This window comes from Carcharhinus amblyrhynchos, chromosome 35 (genome assembly GCF_965287045.1).
Source record: "Carcharhinus amblyrhynchos chromosome 35, sCarAmb.v2.hapA, whole genome shotgun sequence".
Lineage (NCBI taxonomy): Eukaryota > Metazoa > Chordata > Chondrichthyes > Carcharhiniformes > Carcharhinidae > Carcharhinus > Carcharhinus amblyrhynchos.
The window spans coordinates 17,370,274-17,396,116 of record NC_137358.1 but is presented as its reverse complement, the minus strand read 5'-3'; the positions used below and the strand labels follow the sequence as shown (position 1 = coordinate 17,396,116).

General features: G+C 46.1%; 1 protein-coding gene across 3 annotated transcripts in view; it reads right to left on the bottom strand.

Annotated features, from left to right (window-relative positions):
* LOC145361486 (myocardin-related transcription factor A-like) overlaps positions 1-25,843 on the bottom strand; it is a 239,758-nt gene that overhangs the window by 117,493 nt on the left and 96,422 nt on the right. Inside the window, exon 1 of one of the 3 annotated variants that reach the window (XM_080217299.1) lies at positions 19,174-19,252. The exons of the other annotated variants lie outside the window; for them this stretch is intronic. The gene's annotated coding sequence lies outside the window, so the exon portion shown is untranslated. Of the gene's footprint in view, positions 1-19,173; positions 19,253-25,843 lie in introns of those variants that run through there. 3 annotated transcript variants of the gene reach the window in all.

The following is a 25,843-nucleotide window of genomic DNA, read 5'->3' as shown; positions in this document are numbered from 1 at the left end:
AGGGAATTGCTTGATAGGGCAGACGCAACACGGTTTCATTAAAGGGAAGTCGTGTCTGACAAATTTACTGGAGTTCTATGAGGATGTGTCTAGGGCGGTGGATAGAGGAGAGCCGGTGGATGTGGTCTTTCTGGATTTTCAGAAGGCGTTTGATAAGGTACCTCACAAGAGGTTACTGCAGAAGGTCAGAGGACATGGAGTTGGGGGTAGGGTGTTAGCGTGGATAGAGGATTGGTTGTCAAATAGGAGGCAGAGAGTGGGGGTCAATGGGTGCTATTCGGATTGGCGGTTGGTGACTAGTGGGGTGCCCCAGGGGTCGGTGCTGGGGCCTCAGCTATTTACCATTTATATAGATGATCTGGAGGAGGGAACCGAGTGTAGGGTGTCGAAATTTGCTGATGACACCAAGATTGGGGGAAAGGCAAATTGTGCGGAGGGTGTGGAGAGTCTGCAGAAGGATCTAGATAGGCTGGGCGAATGGGCCAGGAAATGGCAAATGGAATTTAATGTTGGCAAGTGTGAGGTGGTCCACTTTGGTAGGAAGAATGGTAGGAAGGACTATTACTTACGTGGCGAAAAACTGCAGCAGGCGACGGTGCAGAGGGACCTCGGGGTCCTTGTGCATGAGTCGCAAAAACCCAGCCTGCAGGTGCAGCAGGTGGTCAGGAAGGCGAATGGGATGCTGGCCTTCATAGCGAGGGGGATTGAATATAAAAGTAGGGAGGTCTTGCTGCAGCTGTATAGGGCATTGGTGAGGCCGCAGCTGGAGTACTGTGTGCAGTTTTGGGCGCCGCACCTGCGCAAGGATATTTTGGCCTTGGAGGGAGTGCAGAGGAGGTTTACTAGGCTGATACCGGAGTTGAGGGGGTTGAGCTATGAGGAGAGGCTGAATAAACTAGGCTTGTACTCGTTAGAGTTTAGAAGAATGAGGGGAGATCTCATTGAGACATATAAGATGATGAATGGGATGGATAGGATAGAGGTGGAGAGACTCTTCCCGCTCAAAAAAGACAGTAGGACTAGGGGGCACAGCCTCAAGATAAAGGGGGGGCGGTTTAGAACGGAGTTGAGGAGGAACTTCTTCACTCAAAGGGTGGTGAATCTCTGGAATTCTCTGCCCATTGAAGTGGTGGAGGCTGCCTCGCTAAATATTTTTAAGAAGCGGGTAGATGGGTTTTTGATAAGAGAGGGGATTAAGGGTTATGGGGAGAGGGCGGGAAAGTGGAACTGAGCCACGACAGATCAGCCATGATCTTATTGAATGGCGGGGCAGGCTCGAAGGGCCAGATGGCCTACTCCTGCTCCTATTTCTTATGTTCTTATGTTCTTATTCTACTTCCAAGCCCAATGTTCAACCCGTGGCTGCGTTCTTCAAAAACTCATTAACATACCAGGAATGAAACACTACACTGCAGCCATAAATAAAGTGGTTCCTTTTTCACAGGAACAAACTGTCAAGAAGCTGACCACTTGGAGGTTTTCAAATCTATGCAACGGTTAAGTTGAGACTGTTAAGTATTGATAAATTGTTAATTCCACAAGAAGACAGGGGCTCAGGGCTCGATCTCGAAGAATGCCTGACCACACTGAGGCAGAGGAAATGATATAGCAATGACCAGGAAACAGAAGTAGAACCATTAAATGCTGCACCACTATCGAAAAAGTTTTAAAGTTTATTCATTACTGTCACAGGTGGGCTTACATTAACACTGCAATGAAGTTACTGTGAAAATCCCCTAGTTGCCACACTCCGGTGCCTGTTCGGAACACTGAGGGAGAATTTAGCATGGACAATGTACCCTAACCAGCACCTCTTTCAGATTGTGGGAGGAAACCCACCCAGACATAGGGAGAGCGTGCAAGATCTGGTCCTCAAAAGACAGTCCTTTATAAGTTGTGGGGGGAAGAGGATATCAGCAGCATCAGGAAACTGTTTCCAGCGAAGTGCAGTGGCAGCAGGTGTATAGTCAAGAAGCACTGCAGCAACTCACCAAGGCTCCTTGCAAACCCATAATCTCTACCATCTAGAAGGACAGGGGGGGCAGCAGATGCATGGGAACACCACCACCTAGAGGCTCCTCGCCGAGACGCTCAACATCCCAACATGGTACTGTGTCATGGTCCCTTCGCCGCTGCTGAAATTTCCACCTGAACGGCACTGTGGGTGCACCAACACCACTTGGACTGCAGTAGTTCAAGAAGGTGGTTTACCGCCAGCTTGGAGGGCAATTAGGGAGGGGCAATAAATGCTGGCCTAGTTATACATACAGACATCTCAAGTACAAATTAAAAAAAGGGGCGGTGTGGTACACTTGCTTGTTATTCTTTTGTAATCAGTACATTTCCTTTCACTCATAGGCCAGTCATTGTTGACCGGATTCCACACCCAAGCTTGGCCATTTTCCAAATTGCAAAACAATTTTTTTTAAATGCAAATTTTTGCACATTCCCAATTTTTACGCTTCTTGTACAGGTCCTAGGCTTTCGAACTGCCTCCCTAGGCCTCTCTATTTCTCTCATGTTTTAAGGTGCTCCTTAAAACCTAGCTTTTACTATTCCATCTTAACACCAAGTACCACCTAGCATTGCTCAGGATCAAATTTTCATCATTGTCGATTGTCAGAAAAACCCATCTGGGTCACGAATGTCCTTTAGGGAGGGAAATCTGCTGTCCTTCCCCAGTCTGGCCGACATGTGACTCCAGAGCCATAGCAACCTGGTTGATTCTTAACTGCCCTTGGGGGTGGGCATTCTCGCCGCCCGCACCCCCCCTCCCCTCCCCTCCAATAACTCCACACAATTTTCCACGGCTAATCCCCTAACCTATACATCTAGAGACACTAAGGGCCAATTTAGCACAACAAATTCACCTAACCTGCACACCTTTGAACCTTGGGAGGAAACCCACACAGACACAGTGTAGTCACCCAATGCCAGAACTGAACCCGGGTCCCTGGCGCTGGGAGGCAGCAGCGCTAACCACTGTGGGGCCCGTTGATCCAATAATACCACTGTGAAGTGTCGGAATATTTTACCATCTTAAAAGGTGCTTTAAAATTACAAGTCGTTTGTTGTGGAGAACAGAAAATCCATTATGCTGCAGACTGTCGCCATAAGGCACTGGGAGATTGTACAAGGGGGGGTTTAAAGGACCCTTAAGTACGGAGTTGACATCTGCTGCTCTGCCACTGCAGCTGGCCTTCAAGGATGAACATTACTGATGAAATATTGTTCAGTTGCTGCAGAGTGCCACACATAATTCTGGACAAAGTTCTCGAGCTCGTACAGGCCTCTTCAAAGAGGAATTAAAGCATGCAGAATCAAATAAAAAGAGCTACATGAGAATTGTTAACTTAAGTCAAGATGAATGACCAAAATAAACAAAAGGGGCTAGAAGCGGAAATCAGGAAATAGTGAGTCAATGACACATCAGTACAGACAAGGTTTTTACAGACTGAGGTGACACGAAGATTAAGCTGGGTAAGACAGTGTAATGAATTACAAATTCAAAACTGGGGAGATCATTGAACCCCACAGTGCAGAACAAGGCCATTCAGCCCATCACGTCTACCCCAATCACAACCCCACTCAGGCCCTATCCCACAACCCCACACATTAACCCTAGCTAGTCCCCCTGCCGCTAATGTTGCACGGCCAATCCACCTAACCAGCACATCTTTGGGCTGTGGGAGGAAAGTGGAGCATGCGTAGGAAACCCACGCAGACACAGGGAGAATGTGCAATCTCTACACAGACAGTCACCCAAGGCCGGAAACAAACCCAGATCCCTGACGCTGAGAGGCACCGTGCCACCTAGAGATGTGTGGGGGGTGGCAGTGGCGAGAAACACAGCATAAGGGGTAGGCTATACAGCCCCTTGAGGTTGATCTGTCGTTCCTTACAAACATAAGGATTAGGAGTAGGCCACTTAGTGCCTTGCATCTGCTCCACCTATTAATAAGATCGCAGCTGATTTGATTGCAACATCAACCCCACGTCCCTCCCTACCTCCAATATCTCTCACTGCCTTGCTTATCAAAAATCTACCTTTGCCTTAAAAATATTCAAAGATTCTGTTTCCATCACCCTTAGAGGAAGGGAATTCCAAAGACTCAACACCCTCTGAGAAAATTTCTCCTCATCTTCGTCTTAAATGAGGAAGTCCTTACTTTTAAAAACAGTGACCCTTAGTTCTAGATTCTCCCACAAGAGGAAACACCCTTTTCACATCCGACCTGTCAATATCACTCAGGGTCATATACATTTCAATCAAGTCATCTCTTATTCTACTCCAATGGATACAAGCCTAACCTTTCTTCACAAGACAACCAGTTTAAAGTTCTTCCCCCCCCACTCCCACCGGCTCCATTCCAAGTATTAGTCTAGCAAACCTTCTCAACTGCTTCCAATGCATTTACATCCGTTCTTAAATAAAGACACCAATACTCCATATGCAGTCTCACCAATGCTATGTATGACTGAACCATTACTTCCTTGTTTAGTTCCCCTCACAATAAATGTAAAATTCTATTCGCTTTCCTAATTGCTTGCTGTACCTGCATTTGTGGTTCATGAGCTCTCAGGGCTCTGCAATCTCTCACCATTTAGATAATGTGCCTTTATTTTATTCTTCCTGGGCTCAAATTTACAGGTCATTGCAGATTCCCGATAATATTACAATTTTTGAAAACGCTTCAGAGTACCAATAATTGGGCGGCACGGTGGCACAGTGGTTAGCACTGCTGCCTCTCAGCACCAGGGACCCGGGTTCAATTCCCGGCTTGGGTCACTGTCTGTTCAGAATCTGCACATTCTCCCCGTGTCTGTGTGGGTTTCCTCTGGGTGCTCCAGATTCCTCCCACAGTACTGGTTAGGTGTATTAGCCATGCTAAATTCTCCCTCAACGAATGCTGAACAGGCGCCAGAGTGCAGTGACTAGAGGATTTTCACAGGAACTTCATTGCAGTGTTAATGTAAGCCTAATTGTGATACTGAAATAAACTTTTAACAAATAACACCAGGAGTCTATTAGACTGCTAGGTGATGTCATGGTAATACTGAAAGCTAGCAGGATGCATGAATTTAATGTATAGCAACAAACACACTGACATCACAGCACTAAGTTTAATAATCATCAGGAAGTTTCAATTCCCAAAATATACACAGGACAGCTGAAAATACAGAGATACAACAAAGAGTGTGTTCTGTGGTTATGTGTTGCAAAAGCACAGATCTTGCTCATTTCTTGAATTGTATTGCAGTGAAGGAGCTGTGTGCTTGTCGCATTAGCGGATTACATTAGATATATGACACAAGAATAGGCCATTCATCCCAACCACACTACACTGGGGTTTATGCTCCACTCAACCTTCTTCCAATCTTTCCTCATCCAAATCAACCGCCGTAACCCTCCGTTCCCTTTTCCAACCTACGCTGGTCTAAAACGCTTCTTCAGCCACTCACTGTGGCAGCCACTTCCAATTCTCACCAGCTCTTCAGGTTTAAAAAAAACTTCCTCCGAATTCGCCACTGGATTTCAAAGAAACTGAAAATAGGAGGAGGCCATTCAGCCCTTGAAGCCTGTCCCACATTACGATCACAGCTGATCATGTAACTCAATAACCCGTTCCCGTTTTCCCTTCGTATCCTCTGATCTCCTTTGGCCCAAGGAGTGATAGAACATTGCAGCGCAGTACAGGCCCCCAATGTTGCGCCGACCTGTGAAACGAGTCTAAAGCCCATCTAACCTACACTATTCCAATATCATCCATATGTTTATCCAACGACCATTTAAATGCCCTAAATGTTGGCGAGTCCACTACCGTTGCAGGCAGGGCATTCCACGCCCTTACTACTCTCTGAGTAAAGAACCTACCTCAGACATCTGTCCTGTATCTGATATCTAAGTTCTTCTTGAAAACATACAACCTTTTGGCCTCAACTGCTTTCTGTGGTAATGAATTCCACAGGCTGACCTCTCTCTGTGTGAAGAAATTCCTCATCTCAGTCCGAAATGGTTCACCCCGTATCCTGTTTCTGGGCACACCAGACATTGGGAATATCCTTCCTGCACCTACCCTGTGTAGTCTTTCTTGGTGACCGTCTTATACTAATGGCCTCTGGGTGCATACAGCTGGACAAATTGGTGGTTTAATTTGACATACAACCGGGGACAGATGAGCTCACCTGAAGAAGAAAGTAGAATGGTATGCTGATATGGGCTGAAAGATTTGTTTCCAAGTTGTAAATTCCATGTGACTGTACACAAAATAAATTGACGGAGATAAACAACAGTCCACTTCACTTCATATAGTCCTAAAAAAAACTGTTCAGTCAAATCTTTACTTCAATACTAGCCACAGCTTTCACTTCAACATTCACTTCAAAAAGAATGGCTTGCAGTTACATAGCACCTCAGGGGAGCCTCCCACACCAAGGTTTCATGGCCAACTGAACACTTTTGAAGCATCACTTATGTAAATAGAAAAGGCGGTTATTTGCATACAGCAAGAGTTTGCACGCTGTGTGAGTGTGATGCGGTCAGTTATTTTACTTTGGTGTTGCTGGCTGGAAGAGGAACGCTGGCCAGAAAAGCTCACCACCCTTCTCCTCAAAGAGCCTTTCATCCAGCTGAACAAACAAGCAGCAGTGTCGTCTGATATCTAGTCTGAAAAAGACCTCCGATAACGTCACACGCCTCAAGTGCGGATGTGTCAGTCCAGATGATGTGCTCGAGTCTCTCACTCATGTGGATTCATGAACTTACAAGTGTTCAGAGATGAGGCCGCTAGCAGCAAGAATCCCTACAGTGCAGAAGGCCATTTGTCCCAATGAGTCTGCACTGACTCTGACAGAGCACCTTAACCAGACCCTATTCCCATAACCCCACATATTTACACTGCAAATGCTCCTAACCTACACATCCTGGGACACTTGAGGGCAATTTAGAATCATAGGATCCCTACAATACAGGAGGCTTTTAGGCCCATTGAGCCAGCAACAACAATCCCATCTAGGCCTTATCCCTTTAATCCCACCTATTTAGCTTGCTAGTCCCCTAGACACTAAGGGTCAGTTTAGCACGGCCAATCAACCTAATCAGCTCAACTTTTGGACTGTGGGAGGAAATTGCAGTACCCGGAAGAAATCCACGCAGACACAGGGAGAACGTGCAAACTCTGCACAGACAGTCACCCAAGGCTGTTTTTGAACCTGGGTCCCTAGTGCTGTGAGGCAGCAGTGCTAACCACGCTCTAGCCACTTAAACAGTGCACGGCCAAATCAACCTAACCAGCGCATATTCAGACTGTGGGAGGAAAATGGAGCACCCAGAGGAACCCACGCAGATACGCAGAGAACGTACAGGCTTTGCAGTCACCCAAGGCCAGAATCAAACCCAGGTCCCTAGCGCTCAGAGACAGCAATGCAGTGCTAACTACTGTGCCACCCCGCAGCACAGTGGTAATTGTATTAACTGGGATATAACATTACACGAGCTAACACTATTCTTCAAAGTTCCTTTGCAAGAAATTATTTCAATTGTAAAAACTGCCTTGTTGCCGTGTATCAAAACATTAGTTTGATACCCTATTTAATCACGTTTGACATCGTAAATTGAAGAGGGGGACCATTTAAATTTCAACCCAAACTCAGACTTATTTCTCAAACCGAGCCAATCAGAAGTTCTCTGTGCTATAAACAAGCACTACACCAACTATAAGGAGACAGAAGAAAGAATTGTTTCAGAGACTATTTCTACTTAAGTAAAAGGGAACATGCCAAGGATTCAAAAAGCTTTCACACGTTGTCTATGTTTAAGAGCATAACTTCATGTTGGAAGATTTTTGCTTCGGTTTCGAAGTTGAGCCCTGCATATTCTTGAACTTGTATGGTGTGGTTTAAGTCTGTACATCCAGGCTACTGTGATGATTCAGTGCAAACAACAAAATAGCACTCTAAAAATTCCACTGAAGGGTAACAGCGCATGGGCGCACGCGTATGTGTGTGCATACGTGTCTGTGTGTGCACGTACATGTGTGCGTGTGCATGTGTCAAGCCCACAAACAAGCCCACTGTATTTACACAGAAAGATGCTTTTTAAAATTCATTCATAGGTAATGGGTGTCGCTGGCTGGGCCAGCATTTATTGCCCATCCCTAGTTGTCCTTGAGAAGGTGGGGGTGAGCTGCCTTCTTGAATCGCTGCAGTCCATGTGCTGTGGGTTGACCCACAATTCCGTTTGGGAGGGAATTCCAGGATTTTGACCCAGTGACATCGGATGAACAGCGAGATACCTCCAAGTCAGGATGGTAAGTGGCTTGGAGGGGAACTTGCAGGTGGTGGTGTTCCCACATAGCTGCTGGCGTTGTGCTTCTAGATGGAAGTGGTTGTGGGTTTGGAAGGTGCTGTCTAAGGATCTTCGGTGAATTGCTGTAACACATTGTGTAGATGGTACACATTGCTGCTACTGAGTGTCAGTGATGGAGGGAGTGGATGTTTATAGATGTAGTGCCAATCGAGCAGGGCTGCTTTGTCCTGATGGTGTCAAGCTTCTTGAGTGTTGTTGGAGCTGCACCCATCCAGGCAAGTGGGTTCCATCACACTCCTGACTTGTGCCTTGTAGACGGCACAAGTCAGGAATGTGATGATTTATATAGCATCTTTCATGATTGCAGATTCCCCCAAAGCACTTCAACAGTCAATGAAATGCTTCTTTTCTCTAAGTATAGTCACTGCTGTAATGTGGGAAATATGGCAGCCAATTTACACCAGCAAACTCCCGCACAGGAAGATAATAATAACCAGTAATCTGCTTTGGTGATGTTGGTTGAAGAACAAATATTGTATGTGATACCAGGGAGAACGCTCCTGCTTTTCTTTGGAATAGGGCTTTGGTGTCTTCCACTTCAACCAAAGGTTTAACATCCACATGAAAGAAAGAACGAAAGTTCCTTCACTGAAAATGCTGCAGAGCAGCTCAGAGAAAAAGTACCATTTTAAAGTTCAAACTCTAACAAAACACCAACAAACTCACCATTAGGCAGAACTCCTACACAATCACACCTGCTAGTAGCACGGACATCAAGAGATAACTGAATCAGACCTAGATGCCTTCCAGAGCAACACGTTACGAACCAACAATGCTACTTTTTTTTGAAGTACGCAGATGATTTGCTTGTGTCTGCAGTCCCTTTAAAAAGATTTTTCCACTGTCATGGACGAGGGGTAATTTAATGGGTGGCGCAATCCAATTTGTTAACAGGATGCAAGCTAATTGACAAAGCCAAAACCAAAATAAGGAACTTTTCTTTACTGAGAGAGTTTATTAGCTTGTTAAGTTTCACAACTCTCTTCCCACACAACCCACTGTCCCAGCTGTCCTCTATACGTGTGCTCAAAGGCAAATAATATCCGTCTCCCGCAGCCTTAATGTAATTTACATTAAAAACTTTAATGCAATGACAAGACGCTGACATTACATAGATCGATAATATGAAAAACAAGAAATGTCCAAATGATCCGAACAAAAGAAATGGCATGGTGGCACAGCGGTTGCGGGTAGTATGGTGGCACAGTGGGCTAGCACTACTGCCTGACAGCACCAGGGTCCCGGGTTCAATTCCAGCCTCGGATCACTGCGTGTGGAGCTGGCACGTTCTCCCCGTGTCTGTGGGTTTGCTCAGGGTGCCATAGTCTGAAGAGGTGCAGCTTAGGTTGATAGGGTCAATTTAGCATGGCCATAGTGTCAGGGGAATTGGTAGGGGTAAGTATGTGGGGTTACGGGGATGGGGCTTGGGTGGGATTGTTGACGGTACAGACTCGACGAGCTGAATGGCCTCCTGTTGTACTGTAGGGTTTCCATGAAATCAATAGGCAGGATTTAATTTCTTAAAACTTCAGAGGGAATGCCTCTGGGAAAACACTGTCAGCACAGTTCACTTTGCACCAAACACCACATGCTGCTAGGCTGATTACAAAGAGGTAAACATTCCCTATTACTCTGCCTAAACTAAACAAACATGCACCAGTTCAGAAAATTATTAAATCACCAGTGTAATACTTCCATTTCCCTCACCAACCATTTTTGAACAAGGTGGCTACATTTACAAACATAGCTGCCCAAGAAAGTTGTACCTCAATTAATTTATTTGGTGTGAAGTCCTTTGGAAGTATAAGAACACACACTTTTTTTTAAATTGGCAAAATCACTGCAGTAGGAAGATGAGACTAGTGAGGAACAAAGGGCTGCAAAAAGGGCAGCACGATGGCACAATGGTTAGCACTGCTGCCTCTCAGCACCAGGGATCCGGGTTCGATTCCCAGCTTGGGTCTCTGTCTGTGTGGAGTTTGCATGCTCTCCCTGTGTCCGTGCGGGTCTCCTCCCACAGTCCAAAGGGTCAGGTGGATTGGCCCTTAGTGTCAGCGGGACTAGCTAGGGTAAACATATGGGGTTAAGGGGATAAGGCCTGGGTGGGATCGTTGTCAGTGCAGACTCGATGGGCTGAATGGCCTCCTTCTGCACTGTAGGTAATCAATAATTTTGTAAGTTAGGTCATTAATGCGGAGTAACTTGTGTCCTTCTCCCTGTGTAGCCAAAGTGCTTTTATATCAGGGAATAATTTGGATTGTGGGGTAGAATGCATTGACTGCACATGATTAGCTCTTAGCCCAGCAGCACGATCCCAGATCCACATTACCAGGAATAGAATCCTTATCATAGAATCCTGACTGTTGCAGAAGGAGGCCATTCAGCCCATTGAGTCTACACCAACAACAAACCCACCCAGGCCCATCCTAAAGGAGTCACTTTTAGCAGTGTGAAGGCAAGGAACTGTTGGAGGGACCCTGAAGGCTGGCAGATCAATCTAAAGCCCCAGTGTACAATGATGCATCAGAGAAAGGTCATTTGCTGGGCAACTCCAGGAAAACTGAAGGGATCTACAACTGGAGGCACAGTGGTGTAGTGGTAATGTTAGTGGACTAATAATCCAGAGGCCCAGACTGATGCTCTGGGGACATGGGTTCAAATCCCACCATGGCAGCTGGTGGAGCACAGACTCAGCAAGCCACTCCGTTCAAGGGGATCTAAGGATGGGCAATGAATGCAGGCCTTAGCAGCAACTCTCATATCCCATGGAAGAATAAAAGTACTGGGAAGCGGCTTCCCTCTAGCACATGTCCACAGAAAGAATCCATCAGAATCTGGCAGAGGGCATTTTAAAAACAGGAGTGAGTGCACAACTACACAGCAACGGAGTGGCAGTGACAAGAGTTATAAAACATCACTGATCGGATTAGGAAAAACTCCACCAAGGGCGGATGCGGACACCGAGTGGAAACTAGCAGGATTTGAAAGGCTGTGGAGAAAGAGCAAAATCTAATCAATTTAAGTCGCCTTTGGTGACAGGTAGCAAGGCAAGAGGGTCGAATGACTGAACCTCAGAGGCAGGTGCTGGTCTGAAATAAACTTAATCACAATAATATATTGCCAAGAGAGAGAGACAGAGGGAGCTGTCTGCCCCATACACATTCGATTTATCACAAAAGCTCTGAGTCAGGACCTTGTGTTCAGAGGCAAACTTAAATGGTGCCTTCTGTAATGGTCTCTGCAATTCAGTGAAAGCTTTAATTGACTTGCAGTATTTTTCTACGTTTCTTCTTTAATAAACTCCCCCCTCACCACCCCAGATAAATAGGCAATTAACTAAACGGAGGAAAAACATCTGCTCCATCCAAATATAGCTTCCTGTTATCTATGCTTCTCACTGGCTAAGACTTCATCAATACAGTCTATTTATAAAACTCGCAAGTATATAGACTTACCCTCTTCAGGCACGGAGCTGTAATTAGATTTCCAGAATTATTTTCATTACTGTAGCATCAGCAGAGCTATTATATGAATGAAGTAAACATTAATATAAATTCATGGAATCTTACAGGACGGAAGGCCATTCAGCCCACTGTGCCTTGGATGATTTTGCCAAGGGTTATACAGTTAGTCTCCCTGCTCTTTCCTTGCAACCCTGAATATTTTTCTTTCAATTATATAGTTAATTCCCTTCTACAAGATGCGATTATATTAGTAGAGCATTATTTTTCAAACCTATCCTGATGGCACCCAGCTCCATCCTGCCGCAACCTCTCTCAACTCATTCTAAATTATCTGACTGCTTATCCAACTGGTGTTGTGCGACTTCTTACTGCGCTTATCCAACAGACAGTACTGCACGAGCAGAAATTTCCTCCAATTAAATACGGAAAGGCCATATTTCCCATTCCCGAGCTACCCACTCCATCCCTCTCCTCAGCAACGGTCTGAGATTAACCGAGTCTGTCCACAATCTTGGTGTCTGTCACCTTTGATCCCAGGTTGATTCTGACCTCATGCTCGCACCATCACCAACACCAGCTAGCTCTACCTCACAAGCTTCACCCCGTCTCAGCTCATCGGCTGCCGAAACCCTCACCCATGCCTTTAGACTTGATTATCCCAACACTGCTGGCTGCTTTCCCACATTTTACCCTCTGCAAACTTGAAATCATCCAAAACTCTGCTGTGTGTCCGAACTCACCCCGAGTCCCATTCCCCCTCACCCCCTGCTCACTGACCAACACTCACTCTAAGTCAAGCAACATTTTGATTAAAATTCCCACGTTTGTTTTCAAATCCCTCCAACCCTAAAACCATCCAAGATATCTGATCTCCCCTAATTCGCACCTCTAGCACCCTGATTTTAAATTGCCCCACCATTTGTGGCCACGCTTTGACATGTCTGGATCCAAGTCTCTGGAATTTCTTCCCCATACCTCTCCTTTCCACCTTTAAGATGCTTCTTCAAACCTGTATCTTTGACCAAACCTTTAGTCACCTAGCCTAATATCTTCATATCTGGCTCAGTATCCTATCCTGCTTTCTAACACTCCTACTCATTGGTGATTAGAAGGCTGAGGGAAGATCTTATAGAGACATCGAAGATAATGAAGGGGCTAGACAGGGTAGAAGCAGAGAGACTATTTCCACTTAGAAAGGAAACAAGAACTAGAGGGCACAGCCTCAAAATAAGGGGGAGTCAATTTAGAACACAGCTGAGGAGAAACAACTTCTTCCAGAGGGTAGTGCATCTTTGGAATTCTCTGCCCGTTTGAAGCAATAGAGGCTACCCCGTTAAATGTGTTTAAGTCACAGAAAGATAGGATTTTTGACCAATAAGGGAATTAAGGGTTATGGGGAGCAGGCGGGTAAGTGGGACTGAACCACTATCAGATCAGCCATGATCTTATTGAATGGCGGGGCAGGCTCAAGGAGCTAGATGGCCTACTCCTGCTCCTAGTTCTTATGTTCTATGAAGTGCCATGGGATGTTTCATTACATTCAAGGCGCTACATAAATATGTTGTATTGAAGCTGCTTCTACTGGTATTTTACAGTCATAACTGCAGCCAAAGTTAGTGAAGTACAAAACAACGTGATGTAGTTTGGTAACGAAGATAAGAACCTGAACAAAAGCAAAGTCCTTTAGAATGCTGGACCATCACATCGGGTACCACAGAGCAGAGGATAGCGGGTTCACCTCAAGCCTCATTCCAGGGTGTCCCAAGTAGGAGCAGCAATCCAGCTCTCCACTAGTCATAAACAAAACAAGTTGGCACCCCCCGTGATCTGATTGTATAGGCACTGATCTATAGTGATCTGGGATGGAATACATCCCCCATTATAAAGGCAGCAGTGGTTAGCACTGCTGCCTCACAGTTCCAGAGACCCGGGTTCAATTCCAGCCTTGGGTGACTGTCCATGTAGAGTTTGCACGCTTCCCCGTGTCTGTGTGGGTTTCCTCTCACAGTCCAAAGTTAACATAGAACACTACAGCACAAGCAGGCCCTTCAACCCACAAGTTGTACCGATATATCCATACCTACCAGGCCTATCTATAACTCAATCCCATTAAATCCCATGTACTCATCCAGAAGTCTCTTAAAGGACCCCAGCGAGTTCACCTCTACCACCTCTGACAGCAGCCGATTCCACTCACTCACCACCCTCAGTGAAAAACTTACCCCTGACATCTCCTGTGTACCTACTCCCCAGCACCTTAAACCTGTGTTATACTGGTTTGGTGGATTGGCCATGCTAAATTGCCCCTTAGTGTTCAAAGATGTGTGGGCTAGGTGGATTAGTCATGGGAAATGTGTGGGGTTACGGGAATGGGGAGGAGTACGGGGCCTGGGTAAAATACTCTGTCAGAGTTGCTGCACACTCAATGGGCTGAATGGCCTCTCCTCCACTGGAGAGATTATATAAAGGAAAGTTTATTTATTAGTCACAAGGAAGGCTTACATTAGCACTGCAATGAAGTTACTGTAAAATTCCCCTGGTCGCCACAGTCCGGTACCTGTTCGGGTCAATTCATCTAACCACCGCGTCTTTTAGACTGTGGGAGGAAACCAGAGCACCCGGAGGAAATCCATGCAGACATGGGGGGAACGTGCAAAGTCCACCGGCTATCACCCAAGCTGGGATTCAAACCCGGGTCCCTGGCACTGTGAGGCAGCATTGCTAACCACTGCGCCACCTTGCAGCTCCATTTTAGAACACAGGAGTAGGCCATTCAACCCATTGAGCCTGTTCTCACCATGCAATAAGACATGGCTGATGAGATTGTGGCCTTAATGGAACTTTCTTGCCTGTCCCCCATAATAAACTCCCTTGTCAATCAAACATTTAACTCAGCCTTGCATTCTTTTTTTTTTGAGCGGCACAGTGGTTAGCACTGCTGCCTCACAGCTCCAGGGACCCAGGTTCAATTCCTGGCTTGGGTCACACTGTGCAAACTCTGCACATTCTCGTAGTGTCTGCGTGGGTTTCCTCTGAGTGCTCCAGTTTCCTCCCACAGTCCAAAGACGTGTGGGTTAGGTTGATTGGCCATGCTAAAAAATTGCCCCTTAGTGTCCTAAGATGTGTAGGTTAGAGGGATTAGTGGGTATAATATGTAGGGATATGGGGGTAGGGCCTGGGTGGGATTGTGGTCGGTGCAGATTCGATGGGCTGAATGGCCTCTTTCTGCGCTGTAGGGTTTCAATTTCATTTCTAACATATTCACTGACCCCAACCCCCCACTGCTCCAAATTCCCCAGACTGAAAACCACCAGAAAACTCCTCCTCCTCCTCTCCGTATTGCCAGCTGATTTAAATGGCAACTGGACTCGTGAATGAGGAGCTTAGTTCTTCCTCCCATCCAATGATCCCTTGCAACATTTGGATTCAGAAAACAGCCAGACATTCACTTCTTTCACCTTCCATGTTGATTTGGTGGCTGCTACCTTAACTTGGAGAGGGTTTAAACTAATGTGCCAGGGCGATTGGAACCTATTTACGGAGTCAGAGGAGGGAGCAAGGACAAAACGAAAAGGTAGAAAAGAGAGTAAGAAGAGTGATAGGCAGAGAAACCAAGGGCAAAATTCAATCTGGGCTATAGGGAAAAATATTGGGAGCAAGACAAACAATGTTAAAAAGACGAGCTTAAAGGCTCTGTGCCTTAATGCAATTTCACAAAGTCCTGCATAAGAGATTATCATGCAAGATTAAAGCGCATGTGATTAGGGCAAGTGTATTGAAATGGATAGAAAACTGGTTGGCAGAGAGGAAACAGTGAGGAGGAATTAATAGTTGCTTTACAAATCGGCAGGCAGTAACTAGTGGGGTGCCACAGGGGTCAGTGCTGGGACCCCAGCTATTCACAATATATAATAATGATTTGGATGAGGGAAACAAAACGTAACATCTCAAAGTTGGCAGATGACAGTAAGTTGGGCGGGAGGGTGAACTGTGATGAGGATGCAGATATCTTTCACCATGATCTGGGCGGCACGGTAGCACAGTGGTTAGCACTGCTGCTTCACAGCTCCAGGGGCCCGGGTTCGATTTCCAGCTTGGGTCACTGTCTATGTGGAGTTTGCACATTCTCCTCGTGTCTGCATGGGTTTCCTCCCACAGTCCAAAGATATGCGGGTTGATTGGCCATGCCATAACTGCCCTTTAGTGTCCTGAGATGCGTAGGTTACAGGGATTAGTGGGTAAATGTGTAGGGATATGGGGGTAGGGCCTGGGTGGGATTGTGGTCAGTGCAAACTCAATGGGCCAGATGGCCTCTTTCTGCACTCTAGTGTTTCTATGACAGGCTGGATGAGTGGGCAGACGCAGTATAATTTGGATAAATGAGAGGTTGTTCATTTTGGAAGTAAAAACAAGTATTTTCAGATTACTACCCAAATGGATGTAAATTGGGAGACGGAAGTGTGCAGAGGGATCTGGGTGTCCTTGTGCACCAGTCACTGAAGGTAAGCGTGCAGGTGCAGCAGACGGTGAAGGCGGCAAATGGTATGTTGGCCTTCATTGTGAGAGGTTTCGAGCATAGGAGCAGGGATGCGTTGTTGCAATTATACAGGGCCTTGGTGAGGCCACACCTAGAGTATTGTGTGCAGTTTTGGTCTCCTTTTCTGAGGAAGGATGTTCTTGATCTCGAGGGAGTGAAGGTTTACCAGGCTGATTCCAGGATGGCGGGACTGATACATGAGGAAAGATTGACTAGGTTAGGATTGTTTTCCTGGGGTTCATACAAATGAGGGGGGGAGTTTTATAGGGACTTAAAAAATTCTAACAGGAATACACAAGGTAGATGCAGGGAGGATGTTCTCAATGGTGGGGGCGTCCAGGGTCAGGGCTTGTAGTCTGAGGATTCAAGGTAGACCGTGGTGAGGAGACATTTCTTCACCTAAAGTGTGTTGAGCCTCTGGAATTCATTACTACAAGAAGTAGTTAATTTCAAAATATTGAATGTATTCAAGAGGCAGCTAGATATAGCACTTGGGGTGAATGGGATCAAAAGTTATGGGGAGAAATCAGGATTAGGAGTTGGGCAATCAGCCATGATCGTAATGAATGGCAGAGCAGGCCTGAAGGGCCAAAGGGCCTCCTCCTGCTCCTATCATCTACGTTTCTATGTTTTAATCTTAAGTAACACATCTTAATTCATTGTGGCATCTTCTCCAGGGTCAGAGTGGCAGAAATGACAGGAAGTCAGCAACTGGTCTTCCAGGCTGCTTGGGGCATGGAGCTGCTGCTGAGGACTAGCTAAACACCAGGGCTTCTTCAGTTCTAACCCAAATATACAGGACTCAATGACCAGTAACAGGAGGAGCAGAAATCCAGTGACAATTACGGAAGGCATTTGTAAAGGAATTAATTAATTAAAGTCAACAGTTTATCTCTAAGCCAAGATGGAAGTGTATCTGAAGAGAAATAATTTGCAGGGTAATAGTGATAAAGAATTAGGGGTCACAGTCTCAGAATAAGGCCTTGAGCCCAATTGGCTGATGAGGAGAAACTTCTTCATTCAAACTATTGTGGATCTTTTGAACGGTCTATGCCTGAGAGCTGAGGGTACTCAGTCACTGAGTGCATGGCAGACAGATCTGAGTAGGTTTTTTGTATATTATGAGGGGGTTGGGCAGGAAAGCTTGAGGTAGAACGTCAGCCATGAAGGAGAAGGTTCCGAGGATCTTTCATGGGATGTGGGCCTCGTTGACAAGATCAGCATCTGTTACCCATCCCTAATTTCTTTTGAACTCAGTCACTGCAGGAGGGCAGTTAAGAGTCTCAACCACTTTGCTGTGGCTCAGACACTGCATGTAGGCCAAATGGGGAAAGGACATCAGATTTTCTTCCCTAAAGGAGTTCAGTGAACCGGATTTTATTTTTAAACAACAGTCAGTGATGATTTCATGGTCGCCATGATTAAGACCAGCTCAGAGTCTATTGCCCAGCAGATACAACAATACCCAAACCAGCAGCTTCAGAAATGCTTCTCCATGGATCATGGGTTGAAGCTTCCACTTTGGGCACAATTGGTAATACCTCATTTTCAACCTCTCTTTTGTTCTAAGTTTTTATATCAACATTACCATTTTCCATCACAGCTGAAATCTAGTGGCAATCCAGAGGTATTTTACAAAAATACTTCACGGGTCCCAGGACAAGTCGCACGCAACCACAATCCCACCTAGGCCCTATCCCCATAATCCTACATATTTATCCTGTTAATCCCCCGACATCAAGGGGCGATTTAGCACGGCCAATCAACATAACCTGCACATCTTTGGACTGTGGGAAAAAAAACAGAGCACCCGGAGGAACCCACGCAGTTACAGGACAGTACTCCACTGGTTTGACCTGACTATCATCACTCAGTTACACTGGTCACCCATGTTCCCCCATTATATTCAATACTCGGGCGCTGAATTTAATCTGCCACGGGTAAACCCAGTGAAATATTCTTCAAGAATAGTTCTGTAATGATCCCCAATTCAGAAGTGTGTACTAGAAGTTACCTTGGAAATGTAAACAAGCCTTCAAACCACAAACAGTTTCTTTATAGCTCAGAAAGAAATTCAAAAACAATTAATCTGACAGCAAATTTGGAAATAGTCAAGAGCTTTGGGTTTTAGGTGTCCAGATCACCCACACTCCGTCCTGGTCCCTCCATGTCGATGCTATAGTTAAGGGAGCCCACCAACGCCTCTGCTTTCTCAGGAGGCTAAGTAAATTTGGCCTGTCTGCTACAACTCTCAGCAACTTCTACAGATGCATTGTAGAAAGCATTCTTTCTGGTTGTATCACAGCTTGGTATGGCTGTGCTCCAATCCATCACACAAACCAGCCTCCCATCCTGTCTACACCTCCCGCTGCCTCAGAAAAGCAGCCAGCATAATGAAGGACCCCACACACCCCGGACATTCTCTCTTCCACCTTCATCCATCAGGAAAAAGATACAGAAGTCTGAGATCACGTACCAACTGACACAAGAACAGCTTCTTCCCTGCTGCCACCAGACTTTTGAATGGACCTATCCTATATGAAGCTGATCTTTCTCTACACCCTAGCAATGACTGTAACACTGCATTCTGCACTCTCTCCTTTTCTCTTCCCCTATGTGCCCTATGAATGGTGTAGTTTGTCTGTGCAGCGTGCAAGAAACAATACTATTCACTGCATCCCAATACGTGTGACAATAATAAACCAAATCAAAGTTAGGCACGTCAGTCACCACAGCTACAGATGGCATGGTACACAACACATCCCACTTGTAGCTATTTTCCCCCAAAGCAGCAGCAAGCTAACCTTCCTTTAATCCCTGGTAACTGGGACGAGCACCATCAGCGCAGCACTGTCCATTCCACGTGTCGTGGCCGGTGACGGACAGAATTTCAGACAAGACCGACTTGATTTTCCTGGTCTTGTCCAGCATGGTAGAAGTGTGCTCTTGAAGGCTCTTGCAGGGCAAACGGTTATCGGCAGAAGTGAGGTATGGCACTGCGGCAAGAATAGCTGTCGTATCCACCCTCTGACATCCTATCCGCATGGCTCGATTCACCCGACACCCTTAGTTTGTGTCAAAAAAAAAAACAAGGGCTTCTCTCTGCTCACGATCTAACAGCCCGAATGAGATCCAAATCTCTCAGGTCAAAGCAAAGGCTACAGCAGCGACTCCCTTCATGTGACGCAGACTAACATTTGCCACACTCCGCATATACAGCTGACGAGACACGGCAACAAGTGACTTATCGCAACCAAAATAGTAAACACACAGTTGCCCTCTTGGCTCCAACACACACACACATGCGGCCTCTTGAGAAGAATTTTTTTTTTGAAGTTTTTAAATATCACACCAGCTATCACCGTCTTATTTATTTTCCTTGAGTAACACCACAGCTGTCGTGTCAGTGAGTCAATCCAGGCTGGGACGGCCGTCAGTATAACTTGTATACACAGCTAACTTGTCATCTGGTTTGCTGCATGGTGAAAACTTCAGCCACCAATATAAGTATTTCTTTTTAAAAGCTGATTTGAGCAAAGGCTCAGTGAAATTAGGAGTTTCAATGTTTTGTGAAGAACCATTTAGCCTTTATTTCTACCTTCACCCAAATCTTGTTGTATTGAAGTGTCTGAGTGACATTCCCCCGGTTTCCTCCCACACTCCAAAGATGTGCAGGTTCAGTGGATTGGCCCTAGTGTCAGGGGGATTAGCAGGATAAATATGTGGAGTTACGGCGATAAGGCCTGGGTGGGATTACTGCCAGTATAGGCTCAATGGGCCAAATAGCCTCCTTCTGCACTGAAGGGATTCTACAAAGTCAGGGGGCAGGGGGGATAAAGTGAGATCAACCAGGGTGTCCTACTTTTTCCTTCCTCCTGGATAACATATGAATGGAAATGTCACAAAGACAAGTTGGATTTAATTACGATGCCTTTCACAGCTAACCTGCCTGGTCTTCAACACTGGAGAATGGCAACTTGGCTGAGATTGCTAGCAGCCATGGAGCCGTAGCTAAGGAGAAAGTTCCTGTGTTGGGAAAGGTGAGGGACTTGGCTGGGAGTCATGTTGACTGTCTTATCCACTGGGTGCTTCCCTGGAATTCAGAAACCTCTAGTTGCTCATGGCACAGGAGGAGGCCATTTGGCCAAATGAGTACATACCAGACCTCAAACAATATTCACAGTCCCGTCCCCCCATTTTACTGCAGTTCATGGGTAATGGGTAAAATCCTGTAGTTCAGGAGGTGACCTTTTGGCCCATCGGGTCTGCACTGATCACAATCCCACCCATGCCTTCTCCCCAGATCTTTACCTTAGCTGGACCTCTTGACACCATGGGGCAATTTATCATGACCAATCCACCTAGCCTGCACACCTCTGGAATATGGGGGGAAACTGGAGCACCTGGAGGAAACCCATGCAGACAGGGGGGAAAGTGCAGACTCTACACAGACAATGATCCAAACCGGGAATTGAACCCGGGTCCTGGCACTGTGAGGCAACGGATCTAACCACTGTGCCAACTTGCTGCCCACACTGCATTAAAAAGTTCCTCATATCCCTTGCATCTCTTGCCCAAAACCATAAATCTATATGTCCCTAGTAATTGATTTTGATTTATTATATACATTGGTACAGTGAAAAGTATTGTTTCTTGTGCAGTCTACAGACAAAGCATATCGTTCATAGAGAAGGAAAGGGTTATGGGAGAAAGCAGGAAAGTGGAACTGATCCACTTCAGATCAGCCATGATCTTATTGAATGGCGGGGCAGGCTCGAAGGGCTAGATGGCTGACTCCCACTCCTATTTGTTATGTTCTTACATTCTTATGAAAGGAAAGGATGCAGAATTGAGTGTTACAGTCATAGCTAGTGTGTAGAGAAAGACCAACTTAATGTAATGGTAGATCTATCCAAAAGTCTGATGACAGCAGGAAGAAGCTGTTCTCGAGTCAGTTGATACGTGATCTCTGACTTTTATATCCTTTTCCCCGATGGAAGAAAGTGGAACAGAGAATGCCCGGGGTGCGCGGAGTTCTTAGTTATGTTGGCTGCTTTGCTGAGGCAGTGGGAAGTGTAGACAGAGTCAATGGATGGGAGACTGGTTTGTGTGATGGATTGGGTTCCATTCACAACCTTTTGCAGTTTCTTGCAGTCTCGGACAGAGCAGGAACCATACCAAGCTGTGATATAACCAGAAAGGATGCTTTTTATGGTGCATCTGTCAAAGTTGGAGAGATTGGTAGCAGACATACTGAATTTCCTTAGCCTCCTGAGAAAGTAGAGGCATTGGTGGGTTTTCCTGAACTAAACCTTTGCGCACTATCAAATCTCCCCTCAACTGCCTTTTCTCCAGGGAGAACGACCCCAACTTCTCCAACCCTATCCATGTGATTAAAATCCAACCCTCTCGCACCCCACCCCACACCGGACAACAGGATTGTGGCATTTATTGAAAGGCAGTTTAGATATGCGTCTTGCATGAAGTCCAGGTAGAAGTGAAAGGCTTTGGAGGAGGGAGGCTGAAAAATCAGAGGCAGTTTGGCTGCTTCTGTAGTCAGTTATTGATGAGTGTCAGCGTGAGGACTAGATGCACATTGTCTGGTACCCGAGGAAGGTGTAACTTCTGACAAGGAGGAAAGTCATGCTCACAAAAAGTGCACGGCCCAGTAAAAGTGCTGATATTTTTACAATCAGACTTCCCATTGTTCACGACCAGAATAACCAGACAAGAAATAGGAGCAGGAGTAGGCCATCTAGCCCTTCGAGCCTGCCCCGCCATTCAATAAGATGATGGCTGATCTGAAGTGGATCAGTTCTACTTTCCCACTTTCTCCCCATAACCCTTAATTTCCTTGTCTAGCAAAAACCTATCTACCCGTGTCTTAAATATATTTAGCAAGGTAGCCTCCACCACTTCAACGGGCAGAGAATTCCAGAGATTCACCACCCTTTGACTGAAGAAGTTCCTCCTCAACTCCGTTCTAAACTGCCCCCTCTTATCTTGAGGCTGTGACCTCTAGTCCTGCTGTCCTTTCTAAGTGGGAAGAATATCTCTACCTCTACTCTATCTATCCCCTTCATTATCTTATACGTCTCTATAAGATCCCCCCTCATCCTTCTAAACTCCAGATATTTTACTATTGTTCAAACTGCAATGCTAGACTAAGTAAACAGTAAGTGTGTTATTCATAATAAATGTTATGTTTTATTATATTGCTTCTGTATGGATTACATCACAGGACCAACTTTCTTAGGAAACATTAGTGGGTATTTTACGGCTAAGTGACTGAGCGCACCACCCAGTTTGCAGGTGCAGCACAGAGAGTCAGGCATCGGCCTTCACCTCTGGGTTCAGGATTCAAATAATGGCTCAAAAAGCTTCCTGCCTACTGGCTGCCAAGGGTGTGTTTGAGATGGTTTTGGGGAGTCTGAAATCTCCTTCTGAGGAGGACTTGTGGCGCAGTAGCAAGAATCCCAGCCTCTGAGCCAGAAAGCTCTGGGTTTGAGTTCCAACCCAGCGTTTGATGGCCAAGGAAGGTGTGTTCATAACTTGACCAAACAGGTTGCAGACCAATCCAAATCCTTCCGATATCAAGCAACAAGACTGGAAGAGACATGTGATGGAAAGAATGTTGGAGCCTCTACCAGCACTGTCCATAGTTCCAGTTTCCAGCATATATGTAAATGCTTAGGATAGTCAGGAGTCTCACAACACCAGGTTAAAGTCCAACAGGTTTATTTGGCACTAGCTTTCGGACTCCCAAAGCTAGTGCCAAATAAACCTGTTGGACTTTAACCTGGTGTTGTGATACTTCTTACTGTGCTTACCCCAGTCCAACGCTGGCATCAATTGTTTAGGATGCCACAGCAGTCACTTTGGGGATAGCTGGATAGCCAGTGTGGATCAGATTGGTGCTGACAGCACAGGGCTCAATTCCTGTTCTAGTTGGGATGGATTTGGAAGCTGCTTCCTACCAGTGGTGGAATCATGGAATCCTTACGCTGCAGGAAGAGGCCACCCTGCCTATTATGCCTGCACTGAATCTTTTGACAGAGCATCTTACCCAGGCCCTTCCCTCTGCCCTGTCCCCCCTATGCATTTACCATGGTTCATCCTCCCAACCTGAACATCTTTGATCACCAAGAGGAAATTTAGCATGGCTGATCATAGAATCCTTACAGTGCAGAGAGAGATATTTGGCCCATTGAGTGCACACCAACACAGCATCCCATCCAGGTCCGATCCCTGTATCCCCACATATGTACCCTGCTAATCCCTCTCACCTACACATTTTGGGACACTAAGGGGCAATTTAGCATGGCCAATCCCGCACATCTTTGGACAGTGGAAGGAAGCCCACGCAGACACAGGGAAAATGTGCAAACTCCACACAGACAGACACCCATGGCCAGAATGAAACCCAGGTCTCTGGTTCTGAGAGGCAGCAGTGCTAACTGCTGTGCCGCCCCTAACCTGCACATCAGGGACCCAGGCCCTTGGCTCTGCGAGGCCGTGAGCTTCGCCATGCTCCGAGTCCGACCTGCCTTTGGACAAAGAAATTGAACAGCAGCGATCTGGTTCCCAGTGAGCGCGGGCCCACGCTGCAGAACGGTCCTCGTGCGCATCACAAATTGGTGATCTCGGTCAGGGCACAGGGCGACTCAAGTGGGAAGTGAATAAACATGACAGTGCTACAGTACAGGGTCCCTCTGCAAGCTGAAGCTAATGACGCACGTTGCTGAATCTCTTTACTCACCATTTAGTTGCATTAGAGCTAATCTGGAAGCACTTGGCACCACCGAGTGCCTGAAATTGGGCCAGGACTAATTTCACAGCTTTAGCATCTCTCACCTTAATGAGAGCAAGAAGAAAATAGATTGCTGGGTCTCAGCCCCAGTGAGATTGAAGGGCTGCAGTTTGTCGATAAATGTTCTCCTCCGAATTCCTCCGGACAGGCTGGGGTTACTCTTCACAGCTAAACTAGAGCTACATCTCGTGTTTACACAAATTACGTTTCAACTCAAAAGGGGCGGGTGAGTGTCAACCATCAAGATCTTTCTTTGAAGGCAGCTGAAGCATGTGATAACCAATTCTGACTAACAGGAACTTCAAATACTTGCCAAGACTTAAAGGAGCCTTCCAACTGTCACAAGATGATCCTCAAAAGTTTCTCTGCCTTTTGCAACCTTTCCACTTTCCTTGCTAGTCTCCAAAGCCAGCTAGCAAAATGCTGACACATAATTTTCTGGAGATGTGCACCATTGACGGCTCACTTATTGTATGCGGCTGATATTACAGCTCAACATTTCCAGGAAATTACTGCAAATGTGACGGGGTAGCACAGTGGTTAGCATTGCTGCCTCTCAGTTTCAGGGATCCGGGTTCAACTCCAGTCTTGGGTCACTGTCTGTGCTCAGTTTGCAAATTCTCCCCGTGTTCTGTGGGGGTTTCCACCGACTGTTCTGGTTTCCTCCCACACTCTGAAAGATGTGCGGGTTAGTTTGATTGGCCATGCTAAGTTGTCCTTAGTGTCCCAGGGTGTGTAGGTTAGAGGGATTCGTGGAGTTGTGAGGATAGGGCCTGGGGTGGGATTGTTGTCAGTGCAGACTCATTGGGCCGAACAGCCTCCTTGTAGGGCTTCTATGGTGACTTACACCATTAATTACGTCATCTCAAACTCCTGGGACAACTGGGCTGCTCTGCCATCCCCAGCGCTTAAAACAGCAAGCTAGCACTTAGAATCATGGAATCCCTACAGTGCAGAAGGAAGCCATTCAGCCCATCAAGTCTGCACCGACTATCTGACAGAGCATCATACGCAGGCCCACCCAACCCTCCGCCCTATCCCCATAACCCCACATATTTACCCCGCTAATCCCCCTAACCTACACCCTTTGGACACTAAGGGGCAATTTAGCGTGCCCAATCCATCCAACGTCTGGGGTGTGGCTGCAGGTTAACGTAGCTACAGCATCATTAAACTCAATAGCGACCGGGCATTTGCTGAACAAAAGCACTGCTGCCACCTAGACGATTACAGGGTGACACTGGTGGGCTCACTCGGTACAATCACAGGTACACTTTAAATATTGCCAAAGGTAAATAAAAGCAAAATACTGCAGATGCTGGTATCTGAAACAAACAAAAAACACTGGAAAATCTCAGCAGGTCTGACAGCATCTGTGGAGAGAGAATAGAGCCAGCACCGACAGAGAGTCATCCAGACGTGAAACCTTGGCTCGGTTCTCTCTCCAAAAATGCTGTCAAGCCTGCTGAGATTTTCCAGCATTTTCTGTTTCTGTTTTATTGTTGCAAAGTTCTTATCTCCTCGTATATTTCTGATAGGATAACTTTGCAATCGTTATTTATTACAAACTGCAAGACCTTCACTGAATTTTTTTTTCCCAGTGAGCTTCAATTCAAAAGCTGTGATTTTTTAAAAATTCTTTTGTGGGATGTGGGTATCCCTGG